This window comes from Chelonoidis abingdonii, chromosome 1 (assembly GCF_003597395.2).
Source record: "Chelonoidis abingdonii isolate Lonesome George chromosome 1, CheloAbing_2.0, whole genome shotgun sequence".
Taxonomy (NCBI): Eukaryota; Metazoa; Chordata; order Testudines; family Testudinidae; genus Chelonoidis; species Chelonoidis abingdonii.
The window spans coordinates 326,139,790-326,164,822 of record NC_133769.1 but is presented as its reverse complement, the minus strand read 5'-3'; the positions used below and the strand labels follow the sequence as shown (position 1 = coordinate 326,164,822).

Genomic DNA, 25,033 nt, shown 5'->3' with positions numbered 1-25,033 from the left:
GGACAAATTTGAATTGCCTGAATTGCAAACAAAAACAGAATCTTAAAAAAATTTCAGAAGTTAATGGTAGTCAAAACTAAAGAAGAAGGCACTAAGCAGTTGATCAATGTTATAATTAGAGAGTGTGCTATTTCTGAATAGAAAAATTAAAATTCTGAAGAATTAACTTAACACATTAATGCTGGTGTACTATGGTTTTCTGAAGTACTTGACAAAGAGGAATTACAGATTGCTATGTTATTTCTTGACGGGACGGCCAGTTTTAGTCCCTCCTTCAAATCCCCAAGTTGTTTCCAGTACAACCTTCAATAAAGGATTTTCACTGACTATAAGCTAAATCAAGCAGATGCTTAAGCCCATTAGTAACTTAAGGCACGAGTGGTTCCCCCTAAGTTAATGTTAAGTTACTCACATATTGTTCGTAAAGCAGGGCCATAAAGATCGGAATATACACTTCTACTTTAATTTAGGCCTCAGAACTTTTCCCCATTTAAATTATACTTCTCTAAGAATCAAATTAATTGTCTTATGATTATAAACAAGTTAAAGATATTTATCTACTCAGATAATAATGGTTCAGACCAGCGGTTCTCAGGCTGTGGATCAGGACCCCAAAGTGGGTCACAATCCCGTTTTAATGGAGTTGCCGGGATTGGCTTAGGCTTGCTGGGCCCCGGGCCAAAGTCCGAGGGCTTCAGCCCTGGACAGCAAGGCTCAGGTTGGAGGCCCCCTCCCTCAGGCTGAAGCCCTTGGGCTTTGGCTTTAGCCCCCACCCCCACCCCCACCCAAGGTTGGTGGGGCTGGAGCTTGGGCCCCCCCACCCGGGGTGGCGGGACTAGGGCAGGCTCAGGCTTTGGTCCCCCTCACCACCCAGGGTCATATAATAATTGTTGTTGTTAGAAGGGGGTCACACTGTGTTAGGATATAGATATTCAGGCCTGTCTGCAAAGGCCTATACTTTAAGAATTTAGGTGTATTCTTATCACTTAGCTAGTTATAGAGGTATAAAAGAAAGAATCAAAATCACTATCTGTGTAATGGCCTTCTCTTACTGTGACAGGCTAAGGCCTTCAGCTAAGATGTAGTTAGGCAGCCATAAGCTGGGAAGTGTATGGTCACATCCTCACATTTCAAACTTGTCACATTGAAATAAGGTGCTACTGGGCTATTAGGAATACAATCCTGTCCTGATATTCCTATCACCTCCAGAGAAAGGGAAGAGCCTAGAAGATGTAAAAGGAAACTTAGTTTGATCGCATCCTGTCTGGCAAGAACTCACTTATCAATAGACACAGCTAGAGAACCCTTATGTCTATATAGATGTAGTTGTGAAATCCTCACTTCTGTATTGTTTTGTATGTTTATTTGCATGGTCTCTATCTGGTTCTGTAATTGTTTCTGTCTGCTGTATAATTAATTTTGTTGGGTGTAAACCAATTAAGGTAGTGGGGTATAATTGGTTAAATAACCATGTTACAATATGATAGGATTGCTTAGTTAAATTTCAGTAAAATGATTGGTTAAGGAATAGCTAAGCAAAACTCAGGTTTTGCTATATAGTCTGAAGTCACTCAGGAAGTGGGGTAGGGGGGAATGGGAACCGGGACTGCGGATGGGGGAATTGGGATCATGTTTTGCTAAAGAGGGGACGGGAACAGGAACAGGGACACAGGCAAGGCTCTGTGGTGTCAGAACTGGGAAGGGGGACACTAAGGAAGGAAACTGGAATCATGCTTGCTGGAAGTTCACCCCAATGAACATCGAATTGTTTGCACCTTTGAACTTCGGGTATTGTTGCTCTCTGTTCATGCAAGAAGGACCAGGGAAGTGAGAGGGTGAAGGAATAAGCCCCCTAACACACTGCAATTAAGTTTGAGAATCCCTGGTTTAAACAAGTAGACACCAGAGACAAGTTCTCTGTTATTGGTGGGGCAGGCTTCAAGTCTTAGGATATTTCAATTTTTTAAAAGATGATTCTTTTGAAGGACAATTAGTTATGTTGAAGACCACCTCATATTTGTATAATCATATTGACCTGCACATACAAGACCGATTAGTGATCCACCTTGCCCTAACTTCTGTCCACTTGTCTTCCCAGCCTTAGATTGTGCATTCCTTGGTGTACCTGACATTCCTTCTTGAATGTTTGGAAATGGCATGCATTGTTTGCACTACTATAAACAAATATTACTTTAAATAATAAGAAGCAATGCAATATCATTGATTGAAAATATAGATTTATGGGGATGAGAAAAGATTAAACAGATACTTGGAATATTTCTTAAATCTGAATCCCAGTGTAATTTCAGTCTTTATCACAGAAACTTCAGTAAATGTGTATCTTATTTTTATCTTCTGAATAAATTCTGTTTCTTACTACTGCAAGATGTATATTTTTGAAATGATAAACAATTGTTAATAATGGATGGATCTAAATTGAAATGTTTATCCCACAGCAGGAAAAGTAAAATAAGTTAGTGCTCAGAGATTAAAATGTAAATTGTACATCCAGGGTCAAAATCTTTCTTGCCATACTCATTTAAGTATTCCCATTGAAGTCAATTGAACTATGGGTATGAGTAAAGGAAGCAGCATTTGGTTCCCAGTCTCAGAAAGCCTGACTTGAATAAGCCTAGCATATATATTTTCTAGCAGCTGATTATAAATAAGTAGCTTTACTGATGCCAAATGTTCCAGGTAGAATGAGTCTGTCCTGTGACTGTATATAAACATCAAGTAGCATGAATCCTAACACTTCATTTGCTTTCAGTGGAACACTGATTACCAAGAGCAGTATAGCTGAGAAGATACATAGGCAAAAGATACCAGCCTTTACCCCTTTTCATTCACTTTTCTGCCTTTATTCATGCTGTCCATTACACTGTTCTGGTCTACCAAGGCACTACCCTCACCTTATTTAAGTTGTGCTTAAAAAAATCTCACTTTTATTGCAACGTCTACAATAAATGCATGAATACCCATGCATCTGACGAAGTGGGTATTCATCCATGAAAGTTCATGCTCCAAAACATCTGTTAATCTATAAGGTGCCACAGGATTCTCTGCTGCTTTTACAATAAATGAGTCAGTTATTTTCACTGGTTTTAATGTGACCTGTTTTATTTTCCCAATAAAAAAAGAAAAACACGAAGATGTGTACATCTTATAGAAAATAGCTACATTATGCTATTGCTCTAACCCCGTCCCTACTGCTGTAATCCTTACTGATAGTGTTACGTCTAAGGCTATGTCTACACCATAGACAGCAGGTATAATAGGCCTTCCCTGGCACAGCCGCTGCCAAAGGAGCCGTTTGATGGTTTTTACTTATGTGCTATGCAGGTTCCGGGGTGACTGAGGAGGCAGTATCTGCTATTCAGCTTCCTGGGTTCTTCAGTAATTTCCCTGGACTCCAGAGAGATTACTGATGAACCCAGGAAGCTGAGTAGCAGATACCAACTCCTCAGCCGCCCTGGAACCTGCATGGCCTATATAAAAAGTTCCTCATTCTTCCATTGGGTGACACTACCTATACCGATGGGAGGGGTTCTCCCCAACATAGGTAATCCACCTCCACAAGAGGCAATAGCTAGGTCAACAGCAGAATTCTTCTGTCAACCTAGTCCTGTCTACACAGGACTTAACTACATTGCTTTAGGGTGTGAATTTTTCATATCAATGAGCAACATAGCTGGGTCAATCTAAGTTTCTAGTGTAGACCAGTGCCAACTCTTCTGGGTAGAGACAGCATTTTTCCTCTTCTCTGAAGGATGTATCACACATTTGAGTGCTATAAAATAAATAAGTTGAAAATATATAACTTTTCCCAACTGAGCAGCATACTGAACGTATTCACTGTATTTACAGCAAGAGAGAACAATTTTTCAAACGTAATTAAATTATAAATGTTTACTATTTGTAAATATCTTAGGAATGGTTGGGAAATATATCCCTAGAGACCTAAATCACCAACCAATCCTTCCTCTTGGATACATTAGAAACCACTTGCAGATACTCAAGTAACATCTCAGTGCATCTGCTACAACTAAAATAAAATGCACAAAATAGGGTGCATCTAGGATTGGAAATATTTTTTCCTTCCCCCTAGAAACAAATGTCCATCACTTTAAAAACAGAGGACACAAGCCAGTGAAGAATATACTGTAAGGAAGAATCCTGCACTAGTCCCTACAGAACAAAGCACGACCTAACATTTTGTTCCATCTCCAGTTACTATATTGAATGTAGACTTTGTCTGTTAAATCTCTTTGGAGCAGGAACTTTGTTTTCTGCCTTTTCTAAAAGGACAAGCTGCAGAACACACTAAATCTGCAACCTTGGGAGAGCAGTCTGTACAATCAGGATGGAAGAGCTGTGCATTACAAAGACAAAAGGAACTATGAAAAAGTATAACTGGCTGTGTGCCTCTGTAGAGTGGCTAATGCAATAGGGTCAGTGTTTGAGAGGTGCATTAGAAATGCATAACAGACAATAAATCATTTTTTCAGAGTAGCAGCCACATTAGTCTGTATTTGCAAAAGGAACAGGAGTACTTGTGGCACTTTAGAGCCTAACAAACTTATTTGAGCATAAGCTTTCATGGGCTACAGCCCACTTCATTGGACGCATAGACTGGAACATACAGCAAGAACATATTTATATATACAGAGAACATGAAAAGGTGGAATTAGCCATGCCAACTGTAAGAGGCCAATTGAGATGAGCTATCATCAGCAGGAGAAAAAAAAAACTTTTAAAGTGATAATCGAGATGACCCATAGAAGGTGTGAGGATACTTAACATGGGGAAATATAATCTATTTTCCCACCCCCTTACACACCCACTTCTCCATCCTCGTTATACACCATTAACCCCCGCCCCCTCTGCCAGCTCCCTCCGCGCACAAGTCCCCCCCTCCCCTCAGCCACAGGGAGGGGAGCGGCTCCCCAGCCCCCTGCCTGGCTCTGGGCGCTGCTTTGTCCGCTCGCAGAGCCTCGCCCCAGATGCTGCGGCCCCACAATCCCCCGACAGACGGTGGGGTGGGGAAGCAGCATCGGCACCGTTACACGGGCCCAGTAAGTTGCAGCGGCCCCACGCTGGGGCCCAGCCTGCGCTGCCGCAGGCCCTGGTGCCGCACCCACCTCCGGGCCCCCAACAAATCACCCTCGACCCCCCTAAGCTCAGATGTCGGGGCAAAGCCAGGCTGTGCCCCCACCCGGCTACACGCAGCGCGCTGGGAGTTGTAGTCCGGTCCCGCCCGAGCCTCTGCTACCCATCACAGAACCCGTGAACCCCAGAACTACATCGCCCATGCTGCTTCGCGGCAGAAGCCTCCCCACCCCGCGGCCGGCAGGACAGAGGAACGTTCAGTCGCCAACGCTGCTCGCGCCACTGACCCTGTTGGGGTTTGTTTCGCGTCCCCTCCCCAGCAGCCGCGATGGGCGCCGCCTAGTCAGCGCCTGCCCTTACCTAGTGGAGTCACCTCCGCCGCTGACGCGGGGGGCGCAGCCCGCAGACTCCGTTAGTCCGTGGCGTGCGCGCTGCTCCGGCGGCGGCGGCGGCGGCTCGTTGCCATGGCGCTGAGGGGCGACGCCCGGCCATGGTGCCTGGGTATCCCCCTGCTCCGCCCCGCCCCCTGCCCAGAGAGAGGCTGGGGGCGGGCTGGTCTCTCGTGAGTGGTGTGTGGAACTCAGATCCCTTCCCCTTGTCCACCACACCTGGAGAGGGGGCCCCCCGGCCCTCCCGACCTCCTCCTGCCACAGTCGGGGGGCAGCGTTATCCGCCCCCACAGACCCCCCTCCACTTCCGCCCGTCACACCCAGGGGGCAGCGTTATCCGCCCCCACAAACTCAACCCATTTCCGCCCACCACGGGGGGGGGGGGCAGCGTTATCTGCCCCCACAGACCCCCCCCACACTTCCTCCTGCAACAGCCGAGGGGCAGCGTTATCCGCCCCCGCAGACCCCCCCCCACCTACCTCTGCCTGCCACACCTGGGGGCAGTGTTATCCACCCCCACAGACCCCCCCCCACCTACCTCTGCCTGCCACACCTGGGGGCAGCATTATGTGTATTATCCGCCCCCATAGACCTCCCCCACAGTCATCCCACATACCCACACACTGCCTGTCCCAAACACCCACACATTGCCTGCCCCTTCACAGCCTGCATGTGCCCTGTCCTCCCCAACACTCACACTCTGTCTGACGTCTGTCCTCCCATGTACCCACAGGCTGCCTGTCCGGTCCATCCCCCCACAGCCCGCTTGTCCCCTGTCCTCCCCCATACCCACATGGTGCCTGTCCCCCCACAGCCCACTTGTCCCCCATCCTCCCATGTACCCACATGGTGTCTGCCCCTGCATATTGCACCTGTTCTCCCACATACCCAAATGCTGTCTGTGAGGTAGAAGCTGGCACTCACCCACCAAACTTCCAACAGATGGGAATGATTTTTAATCTTGCCGAGCTGGGCTGAAATCAAATTGGTGATGCACAGGGGAAAGGCTCTATGGCAGTGGGTCTCAAATTTTTTTACTGGAGACTCCTTTCACATCGCAAACCTCTGAGTGCAACCCCATAATAAGTTAAACACACTGTTTAATATATTTAATACCATTATAAATGCTGGAGGCAAGCTGGGTTTGGGGTGGAGGTTGACAGCTTGTGACCCCCCATGTAATGACCTCGTGACCCTCTGAGGGGTCCTGACCCCCAGTTTGAGAACCCCAGCTCTGGCTCATTAGCAATGCCGTCACACATCCAGTCCCCAATAAGTAAGGCTAAGATTATGTGACTTCTGTAACCTCTGTGACATCTGATGCTTCAGCCATAGGCTGTGCATATCATAGGTTGTGGGAGGCTGTGTCCCCAAACAGCCCCATGTGGCCCAGCTTATGCTCCACCCGAGGCCTCTTCCTGCTTGCCACTTCCCTCTCGGCCCCAGCCCAGGCAGGCTGCTCCTCTTCTGGGGCAGCTGGCTTGCACTTGGGACTTGGGGCAGCTGGAGCCACCCAGAGCTGGGGGGGACCCCGGGCGTGCCACTTGGTGTTCCAGGGCTAGGGGCAGCTGGAGGCACTGGGGCTGCTCACCCTATGCTGTGAAGAATGAGAGGTGGGGCTGTGGCACCCGGGCTAGGGAGTGAAGCCTGCCTAGGAAACTAGGGCTGCAGGAGGAAGAGAGCTCCAACTGGATTTGCAAAAAACTATCCTCCATGGCCATTTGCAGAAATAAAGCCCATATGCCTACCGAGTGATTGCTGTTCATAGTAAAACTCCATACTGGTGCTTATGCCAGTGGGGCCATGGCACCTGGTGCTCTGGGGCTGGAGGCCATGGCACCACCTATCCACACAGTGCTCTGGGGCTGGAGGTGCTTGGGCATCCTTGGGTGGGGGGGCCTTGGGCAGAAGGGGTGGGCTGGGCTAGCCTCCCCAAGCCCACGGTTCACCCACCGCCCATGTCTACAGCCGCAGGGTGGTGGGGTGGGAGCTGTCAGCCATTGTGGGCCAGAGATCTGTGAACTGCCATAGGTGGCAGGGGCCCCAGCAGCTTCCAGCTACTGCTGGGGGACCCAGAGCTCCCAGCTGATCTGAGCGGTGAGGAGACCTGCAGCTCTGAACCACCCCGGAGCCATGGGCAGCAGATATCATAGGCAGAGGTAGGCTGTGCCTCCCCAAACAGCCTGGCGTGGCCCCGCACATGCTCCACCCCCATGCCCTCTTCTGCAGTTCCCAGTGCTCTGACATGCTCTGCAAAGCTGGCGGGGGCTGGAGCTAGGGCTGGCCGGCCTGCCTCCTGCAGGAACTTGGGGTAGCTGGTGCTAGGACCACGCTACCTGCTCAGCTCTCAGACCATGCTGTCCGGCACTCCAGGGCTGGGGCACTATAGCCGCACCACATGGCCGTGTGGGATACCGGGGTTGGGGGCAGCTGCCTGGCACCCAAGGGCTGGAGACGCTGCAGCCATGCTGACCGGATGCCCAATGCTGAGGCCATGGCAGGGACCATGAGCTCAGAGCCACCGTCCCCAGAGCTCTGTGCTGTTGCTGGCAGCAGAGGGCACCCCAAGTCCCTGCTGCCGCTGGGGGCTCCCAGCACAGCGGAAGACCCCAAAGCTTCCAACTACCAGCCCTGAAGCTCCGAGCCAAAGACCCACAGCACCGAGCAGCTGCAGACAGCTGAAGAACCCCGGAGCTCCCAGCTACCGCTGACACCAGGGAGACCCCGGAGCTCCAAGTGGCAGCGGGTGCTGGATCCTCCTCCCTCTTCCTTCCCACAGCAGGGCTGAGGCTCAGGGCCGGCTTTAGGCCAATGCCACCAATTCCCCCAAATAGGGCCCCGCGCCCAGTGGCAGGGCCACCAGAGGGGGCAAGTGGCCGAGAATCCCTTCCCTGCCTAGAGGCTCCTTTTTCATTTTTACTCACCCAGCAGCAATCTGGGTCTTCGGCAGCGCTTCAGCAGCAGATCCTTCAGTGCCATGGAAGATACGGAGCTAGTGAAGGACCCGCCTCCCAAGACTAGGTGCGCCGTCTGGTCAGTACAAGCCCCACATGTTTTTTTATGTCTTTTTTTCAGTCATCCCTACTGGGGCCCTGTTGAAACTGTTCGAATCGGGACCTGCACTTCCTAAGCTGACCCTGGTTAGGGTTCCTATGGGTAGGGCACTTGGAGCTAGGGTTAGGGTTCCTATGGGTAGGGCACTTGGAGATATGGTTAGGGTTCCTATAGGTAGGGCTTCCCACCCTAGGGTTAGGTTTCCTAAGGGTAGGGCACTTGGAGCTAGGGTTAGGGTTCCTATGGGTACGGCTTCCCGCCCTACGGTAGGGTTCCTATTGGTAGGATGCCCCGCCCTAGGGTTCGGGTTCCTAAGGATAAGGCACTTGGAGCTCGGGTTAGAGGTCCTATGGGTAGGACTTCCCGCCCTAGGGTTAGGTTTCCTATGGTTAGGGCACTTGGAGCTACGGTTAAGGTTCCTATGGGCAGGGCACTTGGAGCTAGGGTTAGGGTTCCTATGGGTAGGGCACTTGGAGCTAGGGTTAGGGTTCCTATGGGCAGGGCTTCCCGCCCTAGGGTTAGGGTTCCTAAGGGCAGGACACTTGGATCTAGGGTTAGGGTTCCTATGGATGGGGTGCCTCACCTTAGGGTTAGGTTTCCTAAGGGTAGGGCACTTGGAGCTAGGATTAGGGTTCCTATGGATAGGGCTTCCCACCCTAGGGTTATGGTTTCTAAGGGTAGGGCACTTGGAGCTAGGGTTAGGGTTCCTATGGTGCCCTGCCCTAGGGTTAGGATTCCTATGGGTAGGCCACTTGGAGCTAGGGTTAGGGTTCCTATGGGTAGGGCTTCCCGCCCTAGGGTTAGGGTTCCTATGGGTAGGCACTTGGAGCTAAGGATAGGATTCCTATGGGTAGGGCACTTGAAGCGAGGGTTAGAGTTCCTATGGGTAGGGCTACCTGCCCTAGGGTTAGGGTTCCTAAGGGTAGAGCACTTGGAGTTAGGGTTAGGGTTCCTATGGATAGGGCGCTCCACCCTAGGGTTAGGTTTCCTGTGGGTAGGACTTCCAGCCCTAGAGTTAGGGTTCCTAAGGGTAGAGCTTCATGCCCTAGGGTTAAGGTTCCTAAGGGTAGGGCACTTGGAGCTAGCGTTAGGGTTCCTATGGGTAGGGCGCCCCGCCTAGGATTAGCATTCCTAAGGGTAGGGCACCTGGAAGAAGGGTTAGCTTTCCTATGGATAGGGTGCCCCGCCCTAAGGATAGAGTTCCTACGGGTAGGACACTTGGAGGTAGGGTTAGGGTTACTATGGTGCCCCGCCCTAGTGTTTGGGTTCCTTTGGGTAGGGCATCTGGAACTAGGGTTAGAGTTCCTATTGGTAGGGCGGCCCGCCATACGGTTAGGGTTCCTAAAGGTAGGGCACTTCGAGCTAAGGTTAGGGTTCCTATGGGTAGGGCACTTGGAGCTAGTGTTAGAGTTCCTATGGGTAGGGCTACCCACTTAGATTTGGGTTCCTAAGAGTAGGGCATTTGGAGCTAGGGTTAGCTTTCCTATGGATAGGGCACTTGGAATTAGGGTTAGCGTTCCTATGGGTAGAGCTTCCCACCCTAGGGTTAGAGTGCCTAAGGGTAGGGCACTTGGAGCTACGGTTAGTGTTCCTTTGGGTAGGGCGCAACGACCTAGGGATAGGGTTGCTATGGGTAGGGCACTTGGAGATGGAGTTAGGGTTCCTATAGGTAGGGCTTCCCGCCCTAGGGTTAGGGTTCCTATGGGTTGGGCGCCCCGCCCTAGGGTAAGAGTTCCTACGGGTAGGGCACTTGGAGGTAGGTTTAGGGTTCCTATTGTTCCCCACCCTAGGGTTGGGGTCCCTTTGTATAGGGCACTTGGAGCTAGGGTTAGAGATCCTGTTGGTAGGGCGCCCCACTCTACGGTTAAGGTTCCTAAGTGTAGGGCACTTGGCTCTAGGGTTAGGGTTCACGTGGGTATGGCTTCCCACCCTAGGGTTAGAGTTCCTAAGGATAGGGTTTTGAAGCTAGGGTTAAGGTTCCTGTGGATACAGCTTCTCACCCTAGGTTTAGAGTTCCTAAGGGTAGGGCACTTGTAATTAGGGTTAGCGTTCCTATGGGTAGCGCGCCCCGCCCCAAGTTTAGGGTTCCTGTGGGTAGGGCACTTGGAGCTAGGGTTAGGGTTCCTATGAGTAGGGCTTCCTGCCCTAGGGCTAGGGTTCCTAAGGGTAGGGCACTTGGCTCTAGGGTTAGGGTTCGTATGGATAGGGCTTCCCATCCTAGGGTTAGGGTTCCTAAGAATAGGGCACTTGGAGCTAGGGTTAGGGTTCCTGTGGGTAGGCCACTTGGAGCTAGGGTTTGGGTTCCTATGGGTAGGGCTTCCCGCCCTAGGTTTAGAGTTACTAATGGTAAGGCACTTGGAGCTAGGATTAGCGTTCCTATGTGTAGGGCGCCCCGCCCTAAAGTAAGGGTTCCTATGGGTAGGGCACTTGGAGCTAGGGTTAGTGTTCCTATAGGTAGGGCTTCCCACCCTAGGGTTAGGGTTCCTAAGGGTAGGGCACTTGAAGCTAGGGTTAGGGTTCCTATGGGTAGGACATCCCGCCCTAGGGATAGGGTTCCAAAAGGTAGGGCACTTGAAGCTAGGGTTAGGGTTCCTATGGGTAGGACTTCCACCCTAGGGTTATGGCTCCTACGGTTACAGCACATGGAGCTAGGGTTAATGTTTCTATAGGAAGGGCACTCCGCCTTAGGGTTAGGGTTCCTAAGGGTAGGGCACTTGGCTCAAGGGTTAGGGTTCATATTGGTAGGGCTTCCATCCCACAAATTTTTTAAAAGCTCAGGGAGGGAATGTTTGGGTGTGTATCCCTTTGTCTGTGTCTCCAGTCTGTCTCTCAGCTATGAGAGGGATCTTTCTATCTTCAAGCTTCTAATCTTCAGTTTCCAAGTTGTAAGTACAAAGGTAGAAAAACAATAGGCTTTTAAAGAGAAAGACGAGATCTGTCGGGGCAAAGCCAGGCTGGCCCCACCGCAACGCACGCGCTGGAGTTGTATGTGCCGCTCCGCCCAGCCTCGCTACATCACAGACCCGTGAATCCCAGAACATCGGCATGCGCTTCGCGGGCAGGAGCCTCCCCACCCCGCCGGCCGGCAGGACAGAGGAAAGCGGTTCAGGTCGCTCAACGGCGGCTCGCCTGCCAGCGACCCGGTGGGCGGTTTGTTCCCGTCCCCCCGTCCGCAGCCAGCAGCGCCGCGGATGGCGCGCGCCTAGTCATGTCGCCTGCCTCACCTAGTGGAGGTCACCTCGGCCGCTTGACCGCGGCGGGCGCGCATGCCGGCAACGTCCGTTTAGTCGCGTGCGGTGCGCCGCTGCTCCGGCGGCGGCGGGCGCGCGCTCGTTGCCTATGGGTGGAGGCGACGCCCACGCGCCGGCCAGTGGTCGCGCCTGGTAATCCGCTGGCTCGCGCCCCGCCCCCTGCCCAGGAGACGAGGCTGGGGCGGGCTGGGTGCTCTCGTGAGTGCGGGTGTGGAATCAGATCGCCCCTCTCCCCTGTCCACCACACCTGGAGAGGGGGCGCCCCCGGCGCCTGCGCCGACCGCTCCTCCGTGCGCGACAGTCCGGGGGCAGCGTCTTCCGCCCCCAATGACCCCCCCTCCACTCTCCGCCCGTCCCACCCCAGGGGCAGCGCTAATCCGCCCCCAAAACTCCCCGTTCCGCCACCACGGGCCGCGGGCGCAGCCTGTATCGCCCCCAGCAGACCCCCCCCACTCTGCCTGCACACCCACCGCCGCACGGTGCAGCGGTTATCCCCGCGCCCCAGCAAACCCCCCCACCTACCGTCGGCCGCCACAGCCTGGGCAGGTGCTTACTCCACACCCACGTAGACCCCCCCCACCGTACCGTCTGCCTGCCACAGCTGGGGGCAGCATCTATGTGGTATTATCCGCCCCATAGGACCTCGCGCCACATCATGCCGCACATACCCACGACACTGCCTGTCCCAAAGCACGCCACGACATTGCCTGCCCCTGTTTCACGACGCCTTCATGTCCGCGTGTCCTCCCCAAACACTGCACACTGCTGTCTGAGTCTGTCCTCTCCAGTACCCAGCGGTGCCTGCGCGGGGTCCAGGTGCCCCGCCAGCCCGCTTGTCCCCTGTCCACCCCTATACGTCCAAGTGGTGGCCTGTCCCGCCACGCGAGCCGACACTTGCCCGCATGCGCTCTCCAATGTACCACATGGTTGCTGCCCCTGCATATTGCACCTGTTCCTGTCAATGACCGCAAGATCTGTCTGTGAGGTAGAGAGCTGCAGCTCACTGCCACGCGAAACTGTCCGAACGATGGTGGGATGATTTGTTAATCTTGCCCGAGTCTGGGCTGAGAATCAAAATTGGTGATGCAGCAGGAAGGCAATGCCAGTGGTCCGACTTTTTAGCCTGGAGACCCCTCGACATCGGCAAACCTGCTCTGAGTCAACCCATAGACGTTAACACACTGTTTAATATCATTAATCCAATTGCATAGATGCTGGAGCAAGCTGGTTTGGGTGAGGTTGGACAGCTTGTGACCCCCAGTTGTAAGGACCTCGGTGATCCCTGGCTGGAGGGTCCTGACCCCCAGTTTGAGAACGCCAGCTCTGCCAGTTAAGAATGGCCGGTCACACATCGGCAGTCCCCGAATAAGTACGGGCTATAGATTATGTGACTGGTCTGTACCTCTGTGACATGATGGCTCAGCCAGTAGTGTGCATATATGAGTTGGGAGGGCTGTGTGCCCCTAAGACAGCCGTCATGTGCCGCAGCTTATTCCCAAGCCGAGGCGTTCTGGTCCGTGGGCTTGCGCATCTGTCCCTCTCGGCGCCCAGCCCAGCAGCTGACTCCTTGCTGGCAGCTTGGCTGGCACTTTGGTGACTTTGGGCATGTGGAGGCCACCGTATGCTGGGAGGGACCTCCGGGTGCGGGCCACTTGGTGTTCCAGGCTAGGGCAGCTGAGCTACGCGGTGCTTGGCTCAACCTATGCTGTGAAGTAATGAGTATGGGGCTGTGGCACCGCTAGGGGGAGTGAAAGCCTGCCTAGGAAACTAGGCTGCCAGGGGAAGAGACTCCAACTGGATTTGCAAAAAACTATCTCCATGGCATTTGCAGAACATAAAGCCCATAATGCCTACCGAGTGATTGCTGTTCATAGGTAAAACTCATACTGTGCTATGCCCAGTCGGGGCCATGGCACCTGGTCCTGGGCTGGAGGCCATGGCATCACCTACCACCAGTGCCTGGCTGAGGTGCTGTGGGCATCCTTGGGTGGGGGGCCTTGGGCAAAGGGTGGGCTGGGCTAGCCTCCCCAGCCCACGGTTCTACCCCCGCCATCAGTCTACAGCCGCAGGGTGGTGGGGGGGAGCTGTCAGCCCGTTGTGCCAGAGCTCTGTGAACTGCATAGGGCAGGGCCCCAGCCAAAGCTCTCCAGCTTACTCGGGGGACCTCAGAGCTCAGCTGATCTGAGCCGGGTGAGGAGACCTGCACTCGGAACCACCCGGCAGGCAGCAGACTATCATGAGGCCAGAAGTAGGCTTGCCTCCCCAACCAGCCCTGCTGTGGGGCCCGCAATGCTCGCACCCCCCATGCCTCTCTGCAGTTCCAGTCTCTGACATGCTCGCCAAGCTGGGCGGGCTGAGCTTAGGGCTGCCGGCTGCTCCTGCAGAATTGGTAGCTGGTGCTAGGACCACCTACCGTGCTCAGCCATCTCAACCAGCTGTCCGGCATCCAGGTGGGGCACAATAGCCGCACCACATGCCGTGTGGATACCGGGGTGGGGGAGCCTGCTGGCACCCAAGGGCTGGAGACGGCTGAGCATGCTGACCGGATGCCATGTGAGGCCAGGCCGGAACCAGAGCTCAGACCAACCGTCCCCAGAGCTCTGTGCTGTTGCTGGCCACAGAGGGCACCCAATCCTGCTGCCGCTGGGGGCTCCCAGCACAGCGGAAGACCCAAAGCCTTCAACTACCAAGCCCGAAGCTCCGTACCAAAAGACACCACAGCACCGAGCCAAGCGCAAGACAGCTGAAGAACCCGGAGCTCCAGCTACCTGCGACACAGGAGAACCCCGAAGCTCCAAGTGCAGCGGTGCCTGGATCCTCCTCCCTCTCCTTCCCACCAGCAGGGCTGAGGCTCAGGCCGGCTTAGGCCAATGCCACCAATCACCAAAGGCCCCGCGCCCAGTGGCAGGCCACCAGAGGGGGTTCAAGCCGAAATCCCTTCCCTGCCTGAGGCCTCTTTCAGTTTTTCTCACCCAGCAGCAATCTGGGTCTTCCGACCGCTCAGCAGCAATCCTTCTTGTGCCATGGAAAATACGGAGCTAGTGAAGACCCGCCTCCTCAATACAGGTGCGCCGTCTGGTCAAGTACAAGCCCCACATGTTTTTATGTCCTTCTTTTCTAGTCATCCCTACGGGGTGCCTGTTGAACTGTTCGATCGGACCTGCCACTCTAAGACTGACCCTGGTTAGGGTTCTATGGTTAGGGCACTTGGAGCTAGGGTAGGTTCTATGGTAGGGCATCTTGAGATATGTTATGGTTCCTATAGGTACGGGCTCGCACCCTAGGGTAGTTTCCTAAGGGTAGGGCACTCTGGGCACTAGTTTAGGGTTCTTATGGGTCACGGCTTCCCGGCCTAACGGTAGGGTCTATGGTAGGTGCCCCGCTAGGGGTTCGGGTTCCTAAGGATAAGGCACTTGGAGCTCGCGGTTAGAAGTGTTTTTTTCCCCTATTGGGTAGGACTTCCCGCCCTAGGGTTAGTTTCTATGGTTAGGCACTTGGAAGTACGGTTAAGGTTCATATGGGCAGGGCAACTGAGCTAGGGTGGGTTCCTATGGGTAGGCGCACTTGACCTAGGTTAGGGTTCCTACGGGCAGGGCTTCCCGCCCAGGTTATGGTTTCCTAAGGCATGGACACTTGGATCTAGGCGGTTAGGGTTCCTATGGATGGGTCCTCAACCTTAGGTTAGGTTTTCCTAAGGTAAGGGCACTTGAGCTAGGATTAGGGTTCCTATGGATATAGGGCTTCCCACCCAGGGTTATGGTTGTTCTAAAGGGTAGGCACTTGGAGCTTAGGGTTAGGGTGCCTATGGGGCCCTGCCCTCCCGGGGTAGGATTCCTATGGGTAGGCCACTTGGAGCTAAGGGTGGGTTCCTATCGCGTAGGGCTTCCCGCCCTAGGGTTAGGTTTCCTAGGTTAGGCACTTGGAGCTAAGGATAGGACTTCCTATGGGTAGGGCACTTGAAGCGAGGGTTAGAGTCTATGGGTAGGGCTAACCTGCCCTACAGGGGTAGGTTCCTACAGGGTAGAGCATCTGGAGTTAGGGTTAGGGTTCCTAGGATAGGGCGCTCCAACCAGGGTTATGGTTTCTGTGGTAGGCACTTCCACCCTAGAGTAGGGTCCCTAAGGGTAGGCCTTCATGCCTTAGCTGGTTAAGGTCCTAAGGGTAGGGCACTTGGACTAAGCGTTAAGGGTTCCTATGGGTAGGGCGCCCCGCCTAGGATTAGCATTCCTAAGGGTAGGGCACCTGGAGACCAGGGTGGCTTCGCTCATGGATAGGGTGCCCCGCCTACAGGAAGAGTTCCACGGGTAGGACACTGAGTAGGGTTAGGTTACTACAATGGTGCCGTCCGCCCTATGTGTTTGGGTTTCCTTTGGTAGGGCATCTGAACAGGGTTAGAGTTCTATTCGGTAAGGGCGGCCGCCATAGACGGTTAGGTGTTCCTAAAGGTAGGGCACTCCTTTCCCACGTGGGGGACCATAAGGCAAACCTATCGAGCTACAGTGTTAGGGGTTCGCGTTCTGGGGAGTACTCTTGTAAGGACTCCTTGGAGCAATAAAGTTGTTCCATTCGAGCCGCCTTACACGTGTAGGGTTAGGCACCAGCACCATACCCCGTAATTCACTTTGGGAAGGTCCTGTTAATAGCGCACGCTAATAGGGCATTTGGTAGAGCTAGGGCCTTAGCTAGTCATCAGGAACACTAACCCCATCACTCCAAGTGCCCTATCACCTTTAGAGGCCAAACGCCTACCTACCTTTACCTAGGTGCGTGGGCATAACCTCTATATAAACCCCCATCTCAGGCACACCACTATGTGATAGTAGCCAGGCCGCGGCATCCTAATCCAAGTTGTCGTATGAATTAAGGCCGTTAACTGCCATAGGGAAAGTCTCTATACCTCTAGCTCCAATGCCCTAACTTGGCTTAGGGGAACGCTACGAAAACTAATTGGGGTAGCTTCCTAGACCCTAGGTCTGATGATGCATAGCTACTACTGAGCCGGCATGCACTTGGAGTACGGTTCAGGAACTACTAGACTCCAGTCTCAGCTTCCAAGTGGCCTTGGGTAGTAGGCGCAAACGACCCTCATGCAGAAGGACTCATAGATTTTGGGCCGATGATTCTCACTAACGGGTACACCCACTGTAACTGGCAGGCCTGCGAGCTTGGAGATGGAGTTAGGGTCCAAGGAACCTACCGGTGTTCCTGATAGGTAGGGGCTCCCGCTACCCTATATTGCCTAGGACTACTCTACTCTCGCAGCAACGGATCTGTTGATATCTCTACGCGTCTCCAACCCCTAGGAATGCCACGAGATAGTAATGGGACGCGCACTTATCTAGAGTATCTGACGAGCTTGCGAACTACGGCGTGGCGCGACACACTAGTGACGTAAACAGCTACTCCCTCCTACAGGTACGGCCGCAAAGATTTGTCCTAGAGGTCCATGTTTAGCGATGAGGATTCTTATCTCATTTTCCTAAGCACACCGCTAGGGTGTTGGGGTCCCTTTCCATCGGTAGAGTATATACGGGCCCACCCTTTGTACCGCTTAGGGACCTTAGCAGATATCCGTATTTGTAGGGGCGCGCACGGCACCCCAGGGCCCACCCCACTCTTATAAAGACCTTACGGCTTACAAGGAGTCCGCGTAAGCATGTAGGGCACAATTATGCTCTAGGGTTAGGGTTCAACGATGGGTACCTGTGCTAAGCCGCAACAACACAACTATTAATTTCTAGCACAAGGCGTTTAGAGTCCTTCCTAACCGGATAGGAGATTGAAAACCAACGCCAAACCTCTAGGTGGAGCTTAAGGGCTCCCAAGCCCTTCTTCAGCTCCCACTGTGGGATTGACCACACGCTCCTCGCGGTCACGTTCCCCTCACCTCCATGCATACTCCGGTACAGTGCCCTTCAATAAGGGGAAAAAGCTCTTAACCTTACTAGAGCGGTCCACAAAGGCCCACTTTGATCACCAAATTAGGTAGGAGCTCTCAACCAGGCGGCAAGCCCCCAGGAACGCCTACGCAGTCAATAATTGCCTACCATAGAACATCCTTAAGCTCAGGCAGTGGCTCATGCCAATAGATGGGACTAGCCGCCTGACACCCCCCCTAGACCCCGTCCCCAACGCTAAGGTTTAGGGTTCCCTGCTGGGTACGGGCACCTTGGTAGACTAGGGCGTTAACCTTAGTTCGCGTAAATCCAGTAACCATGAGTAGGAGCCGCTCCTCATGGTCGAATGCCCTATCATTATGGAACCTGAGAAGGCCCTAGCTCGCATAGTCCTAACAACCGCGTAGGGAATCCTAACACCTAAGGTTGACAGCACTGGCGTCTCAGGATGCCACACTAGGAACTCCTATGACGGCTCCTCATTAGAAGGCGGTCCCAAGTGTGCGCGTTGTCCGTATGAACTTAGGAACCCTAACCTAGGTGCGGGACGAGGCCCTGGCCATCATGGCCACACCCCTAACCATCCTAGCTCCCTCGCAAGGATGGTCCTACCCATAGGAACCCTAACCCTAGCTCTAGGCGATACCTGTAAGGAACACGGCACTTCGGCGTGCCCTAAGCGAGTTAAGGGAATTCACCTTTAAACCGTAGCTGCCACTGCTCTGCTATTACTTTCAATTAGGGAAAGTACACTGAAGACCCTAGGCGCGGGAAGAAGTCCTGACCGCATAGGACCCCCTAACCCTACGCTCCAAAGTGCCGTTAATCCTTAGGAAACCCGAACACCCCAGGTGACGGGGCAATCTCTAGGAGAACAATTAGAAAACCAGGCGACCTTGTGAGGGTCGCGTGAATGGGTAGGAAGCCGTAACCCAAGAACCCTAACCTAGCTATCGCTCCCAGAATGCCCTACCACTTAGGGATTAAAACTCAACCCGAGTAAGGCGTGATGGAACTGAACAGCTGACCTAGTGGAAGGCTAGGAGAATCCACGTTCCTAATGTGTGGCCCCGCGTACATCCCACCGTCCTAAAATGTAAGCGGCTTCCTAAGCTGGTAAGGGCACTGCGGACCTAGTGGGTTAGTGTTCCTATCAGCGAGTAGGGAGGCACACCCACCCTACGGTTAGGGAGTTCTAAGGAGTAGGCGCACCCTAGAGGCATAGCTCAGGGTCTAAGGTTCAATATGGGTTCAGGACTACATACCGCTGGAGATATGGGATTCCCAGAAAAGGTCCATGGGCCACTTGAAACATGAGGGTTAGGCTGTTCAACTATCGCGTTAGGGAGCTGTGCCACGCTTAACGAGTTAGCGCTTCTCTAACGGTAGCAAGCGAATCATGCGATGCTAGGGTTTAATGTTTCTATAGGCAGAGAGCACCTCCACGACCTGCGAGGTTAGTTTTCCACGGTAGAAGCTTGGCTCCAAAGTAGGCGATAATGGATACGCGGCATTACCCAATCGCCTCCAATTTACTTTAAAAGCGCGAGCCCGAGAATTGATCTTGTAGCTGAATCACCATTTGCGCGTCGTGTCCTCCATCCACTTCTCTTCTACGATGAGAGGGATCTTCAGCTTCCAAGCTCTCAATCTACTCAGTTCCAAGTTGTACCCAGTACAAACGTACGCAAAAGCAATAGGCCCTTATCGTTTTGTTAATTTGGTTTTACCTGTAGTAATATTCATGTGCTGGTAGTCTTGCAGTTAGCCGTATTGTGCTAAATTTGAACTAAGTCTCGTTTATTCGAGCCTTTCTTTTAAGCAACTGATCCTAAGTTATATCTGTTATCTTGATACCATGAGAGCGCAGTTTATGTCTTCCTTTCTTTTTATATACATTTACTTTATATAAAACGTGTAATTGTCTTTTCTAAATGCTGAAGAGCGTGCAGGGATACGAATCGCTGTCCAGGCTTGAGCGGTCTGCTCTCACGAAAGACTGGAGAGGGCAAAAAGAAGGATGGGGGCAAGTTAAACTCGTGCCACTCTTGTTTCCTCGTCAATTCAAGGAGTTAGTACATAACCTCAGGGATCACCAGCGAGGGAACTGCGGAGCGAATTTAAAAGTATGGAGACAAGGGCGGAGGCTATGGTCCTCTTTAGTGAGATAGACTCAGGGGCATCTGAAGTCTTGGGATCCCGCAGGGAAGGTTTTTGGGGAGACCACGAGTGAAGACCAAACACTGAATTTTTGGCTGGTGGCAGCTGCTATCAGATCCAAGCTTGTAACTTAAGCTATGGGTCATTAATGCACTGCTCTGTAAGGATTTGACTCTAAGGTTCATCTGAAGTTAGCGAAGCTATGACAATCCACGCCCTAGGGATAGGGTTCCAAAAGTCAAGGCACTTGAAGCTAGGTGAGGATGTCCTAATGGGTAGGACGTTATCCACCCTATGCGGTTATGGTGTCATAGCTTTCTACTCAGATTTGACTTTAGCGTTCATAACCTGAGAAGCTAGCAAGACCTCTAGAGCTTTACCACTATAGATACTGATATCGCTGCCAACCAACGCTAATATTCAGTGTTGAGGCTCACTCCTGGTCTGCCGCCAAAACTTTTCCCTGGCGGAACCCCACACAAGACCAGATCTCCTGAGATCCTACAACAGGGAAATAAACCATTCCCCCCACCTCTCCCCGCCCAGATATTCTCATCTGAGCTAACCTGAGAGTTACTCATGCAACACTCGTTCGATGCGAACCAACACCAAAAGCATGTCTCCTCTCTTTCCTCAAGAGACAAACCAAAGACAAGAACAGAAAAATTCTATCCTCTTCCCCCCCATGAGCTCTCCTCCCACTCCTGGACCCTGAGAAGAGTCTAAACACAGAGAGAGCAGCTTCTTCCCGTCCCCACAGTCTTCCTTTTCCCCACCAAATTTCTCTAGGTGGTGACTCAGAAAAAAATCAACAGGTTTAACACAACGCCAACTCCTAATAAACAAGAACGAAATAGAACTCAAACGCCTCCTCCGCTCAATCTACATCGTAACGCCACCCACCGCTCCTCCTCACCCTACACAACAATCACACCCAATCACAACCATCCAAAGGCGATAACACCACCTTCCACCCCAACAATCAATTTGACACAGTCACCCACAGCCCAACTACCACCTCACCACCCCAACCAGCCAATACACAGATCAAATTACAGCAAACAATTTAAAGAACGATACTTTGCTAACTTTGTACTTGCACTGGGAACGAAATAACGAAGACCTGAATCAGATCCTCTCATAGCTGAGAGAGCACAGACCAGACAAAGACGCCAGACGCAAGCAAATAACCCACAAATTCCCTCCCTTAACTTCGAAAATCCGGTTTCCTGATTTGGTCCTCTTGTCAGGTGTTTGGTTCCCTTTGTTAACCCTTTACAGGTAAAAGAAACATTAACCCTTAGCTATCTGTTTATGACATATGGTTCCTACGGTTACGGCACTTGGAGCTAGGGTTAATGTTCCTATAGGAAAGGCACTCCGCCTTAGGGTTAGGTTTCCTAAGAGTAGGGCACTTGGCTCAAGGGTTAGGGTTCATATTGGTAGGGCTTCCATCCCTAAGGTGAAGGTTCCTAAGGATAGGGCACTTGAAGCTAGGGTTAGGGTTCCTATGGGTATGGCGCTCTTCCCTAGGGTTAAGGTTCCTATAGGTAGGGCATTTGGAGCTAGGGTTTGGGATAGGGTTCCTATGGGTAGAGCTACCCGCCTAGTGTTAGGGTTCCTAAGGGTAGGGCACTTGGAGCTAAGGTTAGAGTTCCTATGGGAAGGGCACTCTGCCTTAGGGTTCGTATTTCCAAGGGTAGATCTCTTGGCTCTAAGGTTAGGGTTCATATGGGTAGGGCTGCCCGCCCTAAGGATAGGGTACTTGGAGCTAGGCTTAGGGTTTGTATGGGTAGGGCGCCCCGCCCTAAAATTAGGGTTCCTATGGGTAGGACACTTGGAGCTAGGGTTAGGGTTCTATGTGTAGGGCTTCCCGCCCTAGGGTTAGGATTCCTAAGGATAGGGCACTTGGAGCTAGGGTTAGGGTTCCTATGTGTAGGGCTTCCCGCCCTAGGGTTAGGATTCCTAAGTATGGGGCACTTGGAGCTAGGGTTAGGGTTCCTATGGGTAGGGATTCCAGCCCTAGGGTTAGGGTTCCTAAGGGTAGGGCACTTGAAGCTAGGGTTAGGGTTCCTATGGGTAGGACATCCCGCCCTAGGGATAGGGTTCCAAAAGGTAGGGCACTTGAAGCTAGGGTTAGGGTTCCTATGGGTAGGGCTCCCCACTCTAGGGATATGGTTGCTATGGGTAGGGCACTTGTAGCTAGGGTTAGGGTTCGTATGGGTAGGGCTTCCCACCATGGGTTTAGGGTTCCAAAGGGTAGGGCACTTAGGGCTAGGGTTAGGGTTCCTATAGGTAGGGCACCTGGAGCTAGGTTCAGGGTTCCTATGGATAGGGCGCCCAGGCCTAGGATTAGGGTTCCTAAGGGTAGGGCACTTGGAGGTAGGGTTAGGGTACCTATGGGCCAGCACTTGGAGCTAGCATTAGGATTCCTATGGGTAGGAACTCCACCCTAGAGTCAGGGTTCCTATGATTAGGGCACTTGGAGCTACTGTTAAGGTCCCTATGGGTAGGGCACTTGGAGCTAGGATTAGGGTTCCTATGGGTAGGGCTCTTGGTGCATAGGTTAGGGTTCCTATGGGTAGGGATACCTGCCCCAGGGTTAGGTTTCCTAAGGGCAGAGCACTTGGAGCTAGGGTTAGGGTTCCTATGGCTCCCTGCCCTAGGGTTTGGGTTCCTAAGGACAAGGCACTTGGAGCTAGGATTAGGGTTCCTATGGATAGGGCTCTTGGTGCATAGGTTAGGCTTCCTGTGAGTAGGGCTTCCAGCCCTAGGATTAGGGTTCCTAAGGGTAAGGCACTTGGAGCTAGGGTTAGGATTCCTATGGGTAGGGCACTTGAAGCTAAGGTTGGGGTTCCTATCTGTAGGGCTTCCAGTCCTAGGGTTAGGGTTCCTCAGGGTAGGGCTTCCCGCACTACGGTTAGGGTTCCTATGGTTAGGGCACCTGGAGCTAGGGTTAAGGTTCCTATAGGTAGGTCACTTGGAGCTAGGGTTAGGGTTCCAATGGGTAGGTGTACCCGCCCTAGGCTTAGGGTTCCTAAGAGTAGGGCACTTGGAGCTAGGGTTAGAGTTCCTATGGGAAGGGCACTCCGCCTTAGGGTTAGGGTTCCTAAGGGTAGTGCACTTGGCTCTAGGGTTAGGGTTCCTATGGGTAGGGCGCCCCGCCCTAGGATTAGGGTTCCTATGGGTAGAGCATTTGGAGCTAGGGTTAGGGTTCCTATGGGTAGGGCTTCCCGCCCTACGGTTAGGGTTCCTAAGGGTAGGTGACTTGGAGCTAGGATTAGGGTTCTTAGCACACTTGTGTTGGTAGCAGGGCTGGCCTTAGGCCAATGCACCAATTCCGCCGAACCGGGCCCTGCACCTAAGAGGGCCCCGCGCCCAGTGGCAGGGCCACCAGGGGGGGCAAGTGGTCAAGAATCCCTTCCCTGCCTAGAGGCTCCTTTTTCATTTTTACTCACCTGGCAGCGCTCTGGGTCTTCGACAGCACTTCAGCGGCAGGTCCTTAACTCACTCCAGGTCTTCAGCAACACTTCAGCGGCAGGTCCTTCAGTGCCGTGGAAGACCCGGAGCCAGTGAAGGACCCACCTCCGAAGACTAGGAGCGCCGCCTGGTGACTAGATGCACCATGGGGTTTTTTATGTGTTTGTGTTTTTTTCAGTCATCCCTGCTGGGGCCCTGTTGAAATTGTTCGAATCGGGCCCTGCACTTCCTAAGCCGGCCCTGCTGGGGCTCATCCCCATTTTGTCACAGTTATTTTTAGTAAAAGTCAGAGACAGGTCATGGTCTTCTGTGAATTTTTGTTTATTGCCTGTGACCTGGTCTGTGACTTTTATTAAAAATAACTGAGACATAATCTTAACCTCACCAATAAGAGCTAATTTTACACCTTGGTGAATGAGGTTTGCTTTCTGAAGATAAATTTATTAAATCAAGTTCTGATCTTTTTACAGTTTATAGAGGTAGGATTTTCCACTCTGGACGTGCAACCAAAATAAAAAATTGTTCTCAGTCTTAAGTCTCTTTTGAAGACAAAAATGGTGTGTTTTTCACTCATTAGCTCAAATTGAGTTAGATTAACCCATCTGAAAAGCCCTCTTAACACAACCTAACATGTTTGAAGTCATTTTAACTGCCTCTGTTGTAGCCTAGGATTTTCAACTTCAAATGTGTTAATCTTCATTTTAGCACTCCCTAAAAAGACTTGTCAATTGTGTTATGCTAACTATATTGAACTAATTTGATAGAAAATCATATATTTTTGCCCATCAAGACATGGTGAAACACACTACTGTAAACCAGTAGCTCTCAACTTTTCCAGAATCTGATTTGTTTTGTGTACCCCCAAATTCTACCTCACTTAAAAACAACTTGCTTACAAAATCAGACATATAAATACAAAAGTGTCACAGCACAGTATTCCTGAAAAAATGCTTGCTTTCTCATTTTTACCATATAATAATAAAATAAATCAGCTGGAATATAAATATTGTACTCACATTTCAGTGTATAGTATGTAGAACAGTACAAACAAGTTATTGTCTGTATGAAATATTAATTTGTACTGACTTCACTAATGCTTTTTATGTAACTTGAAGCTCCCAACTGCCATCCCTGAAGCTCTGAGCAAAAAAAAAAACGACAACTAGGCAAATTATCTAGAGGAGTTGATGTACCCCCAGAAGACCTCTGCATGGACCTCTGGAGCTGCTCAGCTGGGGCAATATGATAGCTACAGCAATGGAAGAAATCTTCCACCAAGCTAGTACTGTTTACACAGGGACTTAGGTCAGCTTTACAATGTCTCTCAGGGATGTGGATTTTTCACACCTCAAGCAACAGTAGCTGGGTCGATCTAATTTTCTAGTGTAGACCAGCCCATGGATACTGAGAGATTCACAAATGAGATGGCTGGAAACAAAGAAAAAGGATATGGTTTATTATTTTCTGTTTTGTTTATTTTGGGTAAGGGAAATAGAACAGAAAATAGCACCCAGTGACTAAGCAAGAATCGTATACCAAACTAAAGAGGCAGTAGTTGTTGGAGCAGCAGTGACAACTCAGGAAATAAATTAACTCAGGAAGGAATTGAGATTTTGCACTCAAGGAACAAGATAAGTTATGTGCAAGCACAGCTTTCAGTGAAACAGCCATGAAGTTGGAGTTCACCATGTTG

At 51.8% G+C, this 25,033-nt stretch overlaps 1 protein-coding gene across 1 annotated transcript in view; it reads right to left on the bottom strand.

Moving 5' to 3' along the window:
* Positions 1–5,505, bottom strand: part of KATNAL1 (katanin catalytic subunit A1 like 1) — a 51,975-nt gene extending 46,470 nt beyond the window's left edge. Inside the window, exon 1 of the mRNA XM_032776784.2 lies at positions 5,470–5,505. The gene's annotated coding sequence lies outside the window, so the exon portion shown is untranslated. The remainder of the gene's footprint in view (positions 1–5,469) is intronic.
* Positions 5,506–25,033: the final 19,528 nt, after the last annotated feature.